Source organism: Phycodurus eques, chromosome 16 (genome assembly GCF_024500275.1).
Source record: "Phycodurus eques isolate BA_2022a chromosome 16, UOR_Pequ_1.1, whole genome shotgun sequence".
NCBI classification, from domain to species: domain Eukaryota; kingdom Metazoa; phylum Chordata; class Actinopteri; order Syngnathiformes; family Syngnathidae; genus Phycodurus; species Phycodurus eques.
Genome location: NC_084540.1, coordinates 8625466 through 8637869, shown reverse-complemented (window position 1 = coordinate 8637869; position 12404 = coordinate 8625466). Strand labels below are relative to the sequence as shown.

The window sequence follows — 12404 nt, the reverse complement described above, 5'->3', positions numbered from 1 at the left end:
CAAAAAATGCTAACATACTCTCTTTCAAATACAGTAATCAAATTGGATTTTTCATTTGTTGAACTATTATTTCGGACGAGTACAAGGAGTAACAATTCCATTCTGATTCGGAAATCAGTTACTGTCAATACCAGTAGCAGCTGGGGATTTTAACTGCGAGTCTGAGCCCTAGTTGTTATTATGTGTTCACTGTGATGGGTAAAATGCAGAGAAAAAATTTCGTGTGCATGCATGCATGTTCATGACAATAAAAGGTGATTCTTCTTCTTCTTTACTGTATTACAAAAACCTGACAATTGACTTTTTATATCCACTGTTTAAGGTTGAGTGAATCATTTGAGATGATGACCCAATGAAAAAGGTTTCATCAATGACACATGCAGCGGGAAACAAGGATGGATCCTATGGGTCTGTTTTTTGAGGACATGGTTAATGAGCGTTTGGTGGCCTTTGACCCTGTAATTGATGTACTTTTATCTCCACAAGCAGCAAACACAAGATGCTCAGCTGCAGTGTTTGATCTCTGACCTGTTCATAAACCATTCTCAGTCCTGTGACAGAACAAAGGTTGCATTTGTCAAGCAATGCTGTAGCAAATGTCTAGGCAACAAATTCCATATCTGTGTCATCATGTTTTTCAGACACTTGTCCCTTCAATAGTGTTGTATTTTTTATTTTGAAAGTTTGCAATAGATCAACATTTTCATAATAATTCAAAACCTGAAGCCGAACATTGCCCCGCTGTTTGAATAATTTAATGTTCACTTGCTTAGAGCAAAAGTGCAAATGGGCCAATAGCCTGATTCAAGTGGCCTCCAATGATACAAAATTGTGTGAGTGTGCGTGTCTGTGTGTGTCTGTGTGTGTATGTGTGTGTGTGTGTGTGTGTATACAACCCTCTTTGCAAGTAAAGTTATTCCTCTTTGGGGGTGTACAATGTCATATTCAACCCCTTGCAGAGAGGGGGTGAATGTCAGAATCAAGATGCCACATTCTGGCATGGGGTCAGAGATTGCCCATTCAATCACCACGAAAACACAACAGCTGTCTTGGTCAACTATCTATCCCAGTTACACTAAATTAAACCCAGGGGTTATATTTTATACAAACTATATTATGCATTAAGAATTGTGCGACAATTTCTCAAAAAACAGAGATGACAAAAATGTTTCTCTTTTCTCTAATTACGAGGGAAATAGCAGTTGCAGGGGTCAACTATCTATCCCAGTTACACTAAATTAAACCCAAGGGTTATATTTTATACAAACTATATTATGCATTAAGAATTGTGCGACAATTTCTCAAAAAACAGAGATGACAAAAATGTTTCTCTTTTCTCTAATTACGAGGGAAATAGCAGTTGCAGGATTGTCGCACAAAAATGTAGAGCATTAAAGATACTGAGCTGCCTCCATCAACGGAACACTTATCAGAGCATAAACATTCTCCAAACACCCCCGACTTGCGGTCAGGACACCGCCTCTGTCCCTCACACAAATTCCAAACAAAGCATGCTGCTCTGAATAGTCAGTAGGAGGTCTGAGCGAGCAGGGAGCTTGAAGATGAGATGTTTTTTTTCCCCATTACATTACATTGCATCAAAAAATTGATCTAAATTCTAAATCAAAAATAGAAATTAATGTAAAATACATTAAGATAAAAATTACACAAACCTACCTTGTACCGACTGCAGACAACCTTACAAGTCTCCTCCCCTAATTGTCTCTGCTTAATTGTGCACAGTTATCTGCATCAATCAGTTTCCAGTAGTTTAACAGTCTGAGATAGTACTGAGACAATCAAATAGCTCAAAAGTCTCACTGTGAGGACGAACAAGTCGTTTTGTCTCTCCTTGTTTACTTCACATGTTTGAAAGAGAGCAGCAGGTTGCGTGACAGGCACCTGGTTCACAGATACTGTACAAGTGATTAGGAAAGCTGGTACTAATCCTCAGGACCCATTGGACTTTCACTTAAAGATTTTTAAATGCCCTTGAATGCTTTAAATAAACAGTGTGACAGCTACCCAGATTCTATAAAACATACACATTTGTAAGATGTCTTGAGGAACACTAACATATGAACACATCTGAACAAGTGTCATAAATATAACTGAAATATCAATCATAGTTTTGGGCAATATATTTCTTTCCCTGAGGCACCTCAATGCAGACAATATGTCACAACCAGGTATTGCCTTATTGCTGTCGCACTGACAGAGATGTAGCTCCCCCGCCACCTCTGGGGATGGGTAGATTAACACGAGACAGAACTTGTTAACCCTGGACAAAGAGAGACGCTGATCTTGTACAGTTGCCCCCAACTACCCTCAAACAGTGCAAAACCGAGAGCTGTGGGGGCAAGAGGGGCAGAGTGAGGATCATGACATGGGAGACTAAGGAGGGACACTACAGATAGCTGTGAACTCAGTGTGGCCCAGAAATTAAACAATACTGCGGTGATGAAAAGGTTCAGGCTCAGTCAGTCACTAAACAAAAGAGGGTAGACACAGTGCCTACTGACCAGCCACAAACAAGGCTCCAGCCGTGTTGGCCCTGATACAGCCTAGCTGGTGCCCACCACCTACGGAGACTTTCAGTGACAGTCCAGAGCTTAATTGTGTGGATATTGATCCCACGAGACAATGCGGGGAGTCTGGCTAAGAGCACTGTAGAGGAGGTGCATTAGTGGGCAGGTGTTTCTCTGATGCTTTTAACCTTTTCCCCTTGGAGATAAGAAAGATGCTAGAGACTCTTTTTTTAGTCGACGCAATGCATAGAGAGGATCCAGCAACAGGCAAACTAAGGCTAATTTGTAACTTGAAGAGCTGCTGGATCATCTCCATAATGGGCTGTCTGCCCACAAACAAGCTCCTCTCTGGGGGTAAATGAGATCAGCCGAGCCGAGGACCAGCTGGTGGCTTGGATCGGTGACACAAGATAGAGCAGATACGTACACAGCGGAAGAGGTAAAACCATAGCATCTGGACAGGGTGGCAGATATGCACCCAAGAGGATTCAGCACTCTGGATTTTGCACAGGACATGGACACAGACTGGGCAAGTATAAGTGGAACAACTGTGTCCATAAGAGGATTATGACCTGTTTGAAATGGAACAAGGCACGTTCCAGATGGAATCTGATCCTTTGGAGGAAGACAAACAATGTGGATGGTTGACCAAACACACAAAGTTAATAACTACAACTCTGAACAAACTACATGGTGCTTAGCTTGCAACGATGCATCCCTAACTACTCTTGGGCCAAGCCCCCCAACCCACCCAAAGAAAAATAAACTGAAACAAAAGTAAATCCAGTTTAAAATATTGGGAGGAAATGTGGCTATTAAGAATGTTGTCTAGCTGTCTATGGAAAAGGGGTAAGTTATTCTGTCAACATGAGTATTTAGCAAATGGATGCCTGACATTTCACATGTATATAGTATAGGCGGGTCAAAAACCTCTGACATAATCATAAACAACACACAATAGCTGCTGCACCAGACAAGTAAATGTGAAGCGATATCAAATGCAGACACCAATATGCACGTGACACAGGCTGACGAGCATATCTTGACAAACTTCCTGCAACTGTTGTGGCCATTTTTTCCTTATTTATCATATATGTATAGCACCTAACTGTAACAAAAAAGGGATTGTTAATCATATCATCCACCCACTAAAGGCATTCAGAAAGTCCAAACACAGCAAATTATTGCAGCTGCTGGCGAATAAAGCCCGAGGGCCAACTGCCAACCCTCACAACTTTGACGAGAGCAATCAAGACTAAAACCGCAAAGACAATAACAATATTCATCTGTTTTGTCATCGGTGTATACTTTTTAAATGCATTGCCTCCAGCAGTTTTTTTTCAGACAGTCAGAAAAGGTTGAGGAGATTCAGAAATTTCCACAGATTAAATAATCCTAAAACTGGCTCCAGTGTTGTTACCATGGTTTAAAACAGAGCTCAACATAATTTATGATGCTGAGAAGTGCAGAGATCACGCATTCTGGATGAAAACAGACTGATGACCAGAGGCACAGGCTTGCCCTTGTCACAACTGAGATTTAGAGAACTGTGGGGGGATTTCATTGTGAGTCACACATTCACCCAACACCAGTCCTTAGGCTAAGGGCAAACTGACTCACAAGTCTATTAATGCAACAATCATCTCCCCTCTTGGCTTGAGAGGCCAGCTGGGAGCAAAATAGGTCATTAAATTCTTAATGGCCATAAGACACAAGCTTTCATATGAAAATGACAATATGATAGTTCATGGTCATTAAGAATGTATTTCAATAAATAATTCTTGAGTGACAAAGCAAATGTGTGTTAAATTGTAAGACAAGTCATAATAGTTCATACCAAAATTATTAAATTCCGGTAGTGTCCTTGACACACAACTAAAATATTAATTTGAAAGGACATTCTACTTGAAAGATTTTCACTGATAGTTTTAAAATTATTACATTTGTCATTGTATTTTTTTGTTTTGAAGTCCATTGAAGTACTATATACGATACTGCATATTTTCAAATGCATGAGTCTGAGCTGCAGGATTTAAGAGGTTTATAAGAGGAAAAACGATCTCATTACCTCCGCCAAGATTTTTTGCAATTTATTTCGTTTGTTGTTGGTAGTAAGCAGGATTTTGCAGCAATCACGTAACAGCTTTCTATGACACTTTGTCGAAACAAGGAAAAGCCTATTCTATTTGTAGTACAGATCCAGATATACATGCAAAGACGGGATTCTCTTTTTCACTTTTTGACATTTTCTTTCATTTCTCTGTAGGTGGATTCTATAAATGTGTAAATTTTTGTGCTGATCTGAATTGGGATAGTTCTACTTTGCTTGAGGTCTGCATCCATCTGAGTTTCATTTAGGTTGGGTTTTTTTCCCTGACAATGGGTGGCAGCTACAACCCCAATTCCAATGAAGTTGGGACATTGTGTTAACATGAATAAAAACAGAATACAATGATTTGCAAATCATGTTCAACCTATATTGAATTGAATACACGACAAAGAAAAGATATTTAATGTTCAAACAGATAAACTTGTTTGTTTTTAGCAAATAATCATCAACTTAGAATTTGATGGCTGCAACACGTTCCAAAAAAGCTGGGAGAGGTGGCAAAAAAGACTGAGAAAGTTGAGGAATGCTCATCAAACACTTTTTTGGAACATCCCACCGGTGAACAGGCTATTTGGGAACAGGTGGGTGCCATGATTGGGTATTAAAAGGAGCTTCCCTGAATTGCTCAGTCATTCACAAGCAAAGATGGGGAGAGGTTCACCTCTTTGTGAACAAGTGCGTGAGAAAATAATCGAACAGTTTAAGGACAATGTTCCTCAACGTACAAATGCAAGGAATTTATGGAATTCATCATCTACAGTCCATAATATCATCAAAAGGTTCAGAGAATCTGGAGAAATCACTGCATGTAAGCGGCAAGGCCGAAAACCAACATTGAATGCCCGTGACCATCGATCCCTCAGGCGGCACTGCATCAAAAACCAACATCAATGTTTAAAGGATATCACCACATGAGCTCAGAAACACTTCAGAAAACCAATGTCAGTAAAAACAGTTCGGCGCTACATGTAAGTGTAAGTGCAACTTGAAGCTCTACTAGGCAAAGCAAAAGCCATTTATCAACAACAACCAGAAACGCCGTCAGCTTCTCTGGGCCCGAGCTCCTCTAAGATGGACTGATGCAAAGTGGAAAAGTGTTCACATCTGTGAAGGCACCATTAATGCTGAAAGGTATATACAGGTTTTGGAGAAACATATGCTGCCATCCAAGTAATGTCTTTTTCATGGACGACCCTGCTTATTTCACCAAGACAATGCCAAACCACATTCTGCACGTGTTACAACAGCGTGGCTTCGTAGTAAAAGAGTGCGGGTACTAGACAAGACTGACCTGCCTCCAGTCCAGACCTGTCTCCCATTGAAAATGTGTGGTGCATTATGAAGCGTAAAATACGACAACAGAGATCCCGGACTGTTGAACAGCTGAAGCTGTACATTGAGCAAGAATAGGAAAGAATTCCATCTACAAAGCTTCAACAATTATTGTCTTCAGTTCCTAAACGTTTATTGAATGTTGTTAAAAGAAAAGGTGATGTGGACAGTGGAAAACATTACCCTGTCCCAACTTTTTTGGAACGTGTTGCAGCCATAAAATTCTAAGTTAATGATTATTTGCTAAAAACAATCAAGTTTATCAGTTTGAACATTAAATATATTGTCTTTATGGTGTATTCAATTAAATATAGGTTGAACATGATTTGCAAATCATTGTATTTGTTTTTATTTATGTTTAACACAACGTCCCAACTTCATTGGAATTGGGGTTGTACATAACAGACTCTTTTTCACCCTGTTACAGTTCTTTCCAACTGGGTGCACATCTGCTCATGACAAGGGAAAGAGTGATACATGTTGGTATACATAGACCAGCTACTTGGGAGGACCTATAGAATCACAACAATAAAATCCAACTACGTGAATGAAGTCATATTAATATTTGGGGGGGAAAAAAGTTGCAATTTAACAGAACTAAAAACCTACCTGCAATACTATAGTACAAGTTTGACACACAATGAAATGATCAATGTTTTGACACATCAACACCATCATCAGTATAAACACACAACAGTTTAATATAATTACATTGAGAAAGAACTGAACACATTAAAATCACCTTGTGTTGTGTTTTTTAAATCATAATCCAAAAACAGTGTTGTTGTTGTTTTTTCTTACCTATATTTGGTGATATGACACAATTCACATATCTGGCAGGCCTTTATAGAGAGGGACAGCAGTCACTGGTCTCTGACTGTTGTGTATAGGTTTGTGTGGGAATATTAACATTCACGCCTTAAAATTAGGATTTTATTCTCTTTGCATGGTGGAGCATTATTGTGGGGGAACCGGTTGGCTTTGCAACAGGAACACTGGATTTACTCCCTCCATTGTCGTTTGTGTTGGGATTGATATTAATTGGAAAATTTATTTGATTCTTGGGACATGATAACATTGTTCTTATAATACAACCTTATTCTTGTAACATTGCGGCCTTTTTCACAATATTATGGCATCATTCTTGGAAAATTAAGACTTTTTATTTGTGATTTTATCATTTTTCCCTATGAGAGTTGTCCTGCTTTACAACAACAGCTGGTGAGGGCAAGGCTGCTCTTGTATTTTCAAAACCAATTTAAATTAGCTAATAAAAATAGAGTGTGGCTTTTAATGGCAGCGAAATTCAATTTCATGTGATTGCATTAGGCTGAAGTCTGTGTGCCTTGCCTTTTCTGTCCTCCATTTCCCTGCCACACCACCAACAGTGTGAGTCAGCCATTCTCTCATCTGTGCACCATGGGGGCGGGCAAGCTGATGTCTTTGGCTACTTCACATTTAAGAGTAATGGGGTGTCTCCAAGACCTTTGTGGCTCAACCTTAAAAGCGCTTTTATTAGGCAAGCTAAAATGCCTTTTACTTTGAATGATGGCAATACCTCAATGACATATCAACACCCATCCACGCCCACTGTAGCTACAAAAATGTTTACCTAACCTCAGAGAGAAAAGGACAGCAATATGGCATGGGCAGAAATATTTTCTGATGTTTGCACATTGTTAAATGCTCTTGGTAAGTAATTCTGTGGAAACTGGCAGCCATCTCTCCTCCCCATTGTTCTAGAGGGCGGCAGTGTTATGTGTCTTGTTGCGCTCAGTCACCAAGTGAGTCTGTAAAGGAGCAGCTCTCAGCCCCCACAGCAATAACTCCGAAAGCACAATAGCTGATCACTTTTGGGGGTGACATTAATCAGCCGTGATAACATGCCAGCTTGAGTCCCAGCCACATGATATATTTCAGCTTTAAACAAGTCTCTACTAGGTCAGGGTGAATTATTCATCGACCATGTCTCAATTTAACTTGAGTGAGTGAATATAAAAAGTTGATTTTTATTTGGGATGCAAACAACATGATTGGCATTTTCCTCCCTAGAGACAAGATTTTTTTTCAGCACTCACCCAGCAATCCCAGAACAATGGCCATCAGCGATGGGGAAGGGGGGAAGAGGAAGAGGGGCTTAATGGGGAAAACACTGATAAATCTTTTTGTGGAACGTAAGAGCACAATATCTAAAAAAAATAAAATAAAAAGGCCGATCATTATTATGCAAAACTAGACTATATCTGATTCATCTTAGTTTCACTGGTGTGGTGGCGGGCTCTTCCAGCTACCACGCTGCCTGCCACCGCCCCATCCGCACATTCTGAATGTGAAATAGCCTACATTCCATTTATACACACGTAGTTTTATAGTCACCAAGAAAATATACTGACATTTACATCATGAGATGTCATGATTCAGACTAACTGTTGAGTAGCGGGGGTATGTAGAATAACGCTAGACGTCCGTTTTGAACTGCAAGGGCGTTAAAGTAAGTGAGGCTTTGTTAAAATTGGCGTTAACAACTCAAGCGAGTAATAAATTGACGCCAGCGTGTTAGCTAAATCTCAATCTCGCTCTTACCAGTGAGTGCAGCGATGAGCTAGCAAAATCCTCCCCAGCTACGCCCAGTGTTAGCCGGCTCGCCCCGGGTGGATCCTCGCGCCGGGTATCAAAACAAGAAAGAGAAAGTGAAGATGAAAACGGAAGAATCGTGGACCTGCGACAGAGACTTCGAGTCGAGCCGCTGGACAAGAAAGTTCTCGGTCTCAACGCCGTTTTTTTTTCTTCACAAGTGATGCTTGTTCACTGGAAGGAAGAAAGACGGAGAGAGAGAGAGCGAGAGAGAGAGAGAGAGAGAGAGAGAGAGAGAGTGACGCTTCATTAAGCACATTCACTCGCACGCGCGCACACCGCTGAAGCCACGGATGGACAGACCAAGGCGAGGGCTGCCTTCGCGTGTCATCTAAATGTCGGAAAACTCAACACAATACACCGAACGACTTACTAAACTGAGAGTGTTGGGGAGTATCTCATTACGGTACATGTAACTATCCATCCATCCATCCTTTGAACCGTTTAGCCTCACTAGGGTCTATTACATAATGTAATTACAAAATGTATGTAAAAGTAATCTATTACATTACTAGGAGAAAATGTGTCATTAAATTAGTTGCTTTTGAAATTTGCAATGATTACAATTTCAGCTACATTTGAAAAATGGCTAGGATATATCCATCCATCCATCCATCCATTTTCTGAGCCGCTTCTCCTCACCAGGGTCGCGGGCGTGCTGGAGCCTATCCCAGCTGTCATCGGGCAGGAGGCGGGGTACACCCTGAACTGGTTGCCAGCCAATCGCAGGCTAGGATCTAGGATATATATATATATATATATATATATATATATCACTTCCTCCTTTGAAAGAGACACAAGTTTGTTTGCTATATTTGAAAGGGTTGGACTCATAGATACTTTCGAATACATAAAAGAACTTTGATTTTTATTTATGTTTTTTACATTTTCATCTGGCGGCACGGTGGGCGACTGGTTAGAGCGTCAGCCTCACAGTTCTGAGGACCCGGGTTCAATCCCTGGCCCCGCCTGTGTGGAGTTTGCATGTTCTCCCCGTGCCTGCGTGGGTTTTCTCCGGGCACTCCGGTTTCCTCCCACATCCCAAAAACATGCATTAATTGGAGACTCTAAATTACCCGTAGGTGTGAATGTGAGTGTGTATGGTTGTTTGTTTGTATGTGCCCTGCGATTGGCTGGCAACCAGTTTAGGGTGTACCCTGCCTCCTGCCCGATGACAGCTGGGATACGCTCCAGCACGCCCGCGACCCTAGTGAGGAGAAGCGGCTCAGAAAATGGATGGATGGATACATTTTCATCTTGGCGGCACGGTGACCGACTGTTTAGAGCGTCTGCCTCACAGTTCTGTGGAGCGGGGTTCAATCCCCGGCCCCGCCTGTGTGGAGTTTGCATGTTCTCCCCGTGCCTGCGTGGGTTTTCTCCGGGCACTCCGGTTTCCTCCCACAACCCAAAAAACATGCATGGTAGGTTAATTGAAGTCTCTAAATTGCCCATAGGTGTGAATGTGAGTGCGAATGGTTGTTTGTTTATGTGTGCCCTGCGATTAGCTGGCAACCAGTTCAGGGTGTACCCCTCCCCCTTCTGCCTGATAATAGCTGGGACAGGCTCCAGCACTCCCGCGACCCTTGTGAGGATAAGCAGCTCAGAAAATGGATGGATAGATGGATTTTCATCTTCATAGTTTATGACTTTTTAATGAAACATTTACTTATCTGGGTTGTCATATAAAGCAATATTGTCTAAATTGTGCACATTTGTCATTAGGTCAACATGGTATCGTGTTTTCCATGTGGTACACGTATAATGCAACAAAAACATTATGTATTTACATTTCATCATGTTGTGTTATCAGTTAATTATTGGTGTAAAAGAACAAATATGTGGTTAATTCCTAAATAATGGTTTTAAGCCACTTTTTTTTTTAGAGGAAACATCCAATGGTGCTGTTGATGCATTCATTCAAAATTAAGAATAATATTAAAAAGGTAATCAAAAATAATTTGTTATATTACTTTGAAAAAGTAATTCACAATTATAAAGTAACATTTTCAATCGAGTAACTTTCCAGAATAACCTTCCCAACACTGGTTCTATGGGAATAGAATCAACCATCAGTTGTTTGTTTGAATGGGCCACTAATCCATTTATGGCTGTTTTATGTGTACTGTAAATACATGGTGGAATTATGTTGCATGTTCTGGTAAACCATTTGACAAAAGTAATTTGCTTGGGTTGAATTTATTTTGATTATCAGTCTACATTAAGTCTGTCTATGAGCAAACTGACATGAGCTTTAGTGGGAACTGTTATCAGAGTGAATTTTTATTATTATTTTATAGTTAAAAACATCAAATAAAATATGTAATACTGTAACAATATAATGATAACCCACCGAGAAGCGGAAATTACTAATATTACCTGAAGGCATCATTCAACAGACAGCGCGCCATGCCGAAATTGAAAGGCGTGAATAGCGAATAGCAGGGGGCACACTTCTTTTTCCAAGCACAGCCAATCACATCCCTGTTTGAGGGATTATTCAAATTAGAGATGATGTCACCTCTTGCAAGTCACCCTATCTCTTGCCAGAGTTTCTCCTAGTTGTCTGTTGCCTCCCTGTAGGCCCCCCAAGACCCCCTTTCTCTCCAAAACCTTTTCTTCCTTTCTTCATGGATGAATGCATGCCCACACCCAAACACGCACGCACACACACATACTCACAGGCACCCACACCTCTCATGTTGCATTGCAAGATTGTAAATCTGTCTATAAACCTGTTTCTGACATTTATCATATTTGAAGTCTGGACAAACCCCCATAAATATGTGCAATAAGACAATTTCGTGAAACCCTAGAACTTGGATATTTGGCATCCATGCATCTATATGGAACACCTGTTGGCCCATTCAGCTAAAGCAAACAGAATAGAAATTGAGAAATCAAAAATAAATCAAGAGAAAGAGCACTCGTGTTTTGGTTAATTTATACAATTCGACACTGACCGGCATTGTTTCACAGTTTACAAGCTTTGTTTCTTCGCCGCACTCCTCATCAAATGGGGCTTTTCATCATAGACTGGGTGGGCATGCCGCCTGTCTGACTGTCTGCTGGGCTGTTGCTCAGCTCCCAGCAGCTGCGTAGCCAGTCTGCATGAGCCAGGCTTTTGTGTCCTGCTCTAGTCTGCATGGGCAGTCTTTCTTTTGTGTGCAGAGACTCCAGAATGTGGAGCGCTCTTCTCTAAGTGGGGGAGTTTTATTCTGGCGTTGCAGTCAACCCAAAAAGGAGAACCTCCAAATTTGAACAAAATCTGCATCGTGATTGCTTGAATTTCCCCAAAATGTTTCCTTAGAAATGAAGGACAATCTGTTCCCGAGTCAAACCTTCACCAGGTTTTAAGTAACATTTGATATTTTTGACTGTCATACAAGTGTGAATGGAAGTCAATCACTGTTAATAATAAGACATTGAAACAATTAATGTGTGCTCACCGCAGGAATGCACGCAACAATTAACACATTAAGTCAGAAGAAGATATGCCAGACAAATATGGTCTTCCATATACTTCTCGAAAGACAAATTTTGTTTGAGAGGAGACAGAGGGCAGCAAAAATATGCACTGCTGCAGTTATAGCAAGAAAACAGTACATCAGCACACGGGCATGCTCGGTTACTGCCATACTTACTGGTTTTCATTTGTTTTATATTTATGTTTGTTTTTGTCTTTACAAATAACGTAATTATGAGTTTACTACTGCATTAGAGTAGGTTAGTGATTGTACAAATACAGGTTACGTTGCTGCTGTAGCAACAGCATTCTGGGGGAAATCAAGGACCTGTAATAG

General features: G+C 40.7%; 1 protein-coding gene across 3 annotated transcripts in view; it reads right to left on the bottom strand.

The window, feature by feature from the left end:
- The window catches only part of prr36b (proline rich 36b), a 53593-nt gene extending 44728 nt beyond the window's left edge, over nt 1–8865 (bottom strand). Inside the window, exon 1 of one of the 3 annotated variants that reach the window (XM_061700916.1) lies at nt 8554–8865. The gene's annotated coding sequence lies outside the window, so the exon portion shown is untranslated. Of the gene's footprint in view, nt 1–1677; nt 1930–8553 lie in introns of those variants that run through there. The other 2 variants (XM_061700918.1, XM_061700917.1) reach the window with 2 other exon arrangements.
- Nucleotides 8866–12404: the final 3539 nt, after the last annotated feature.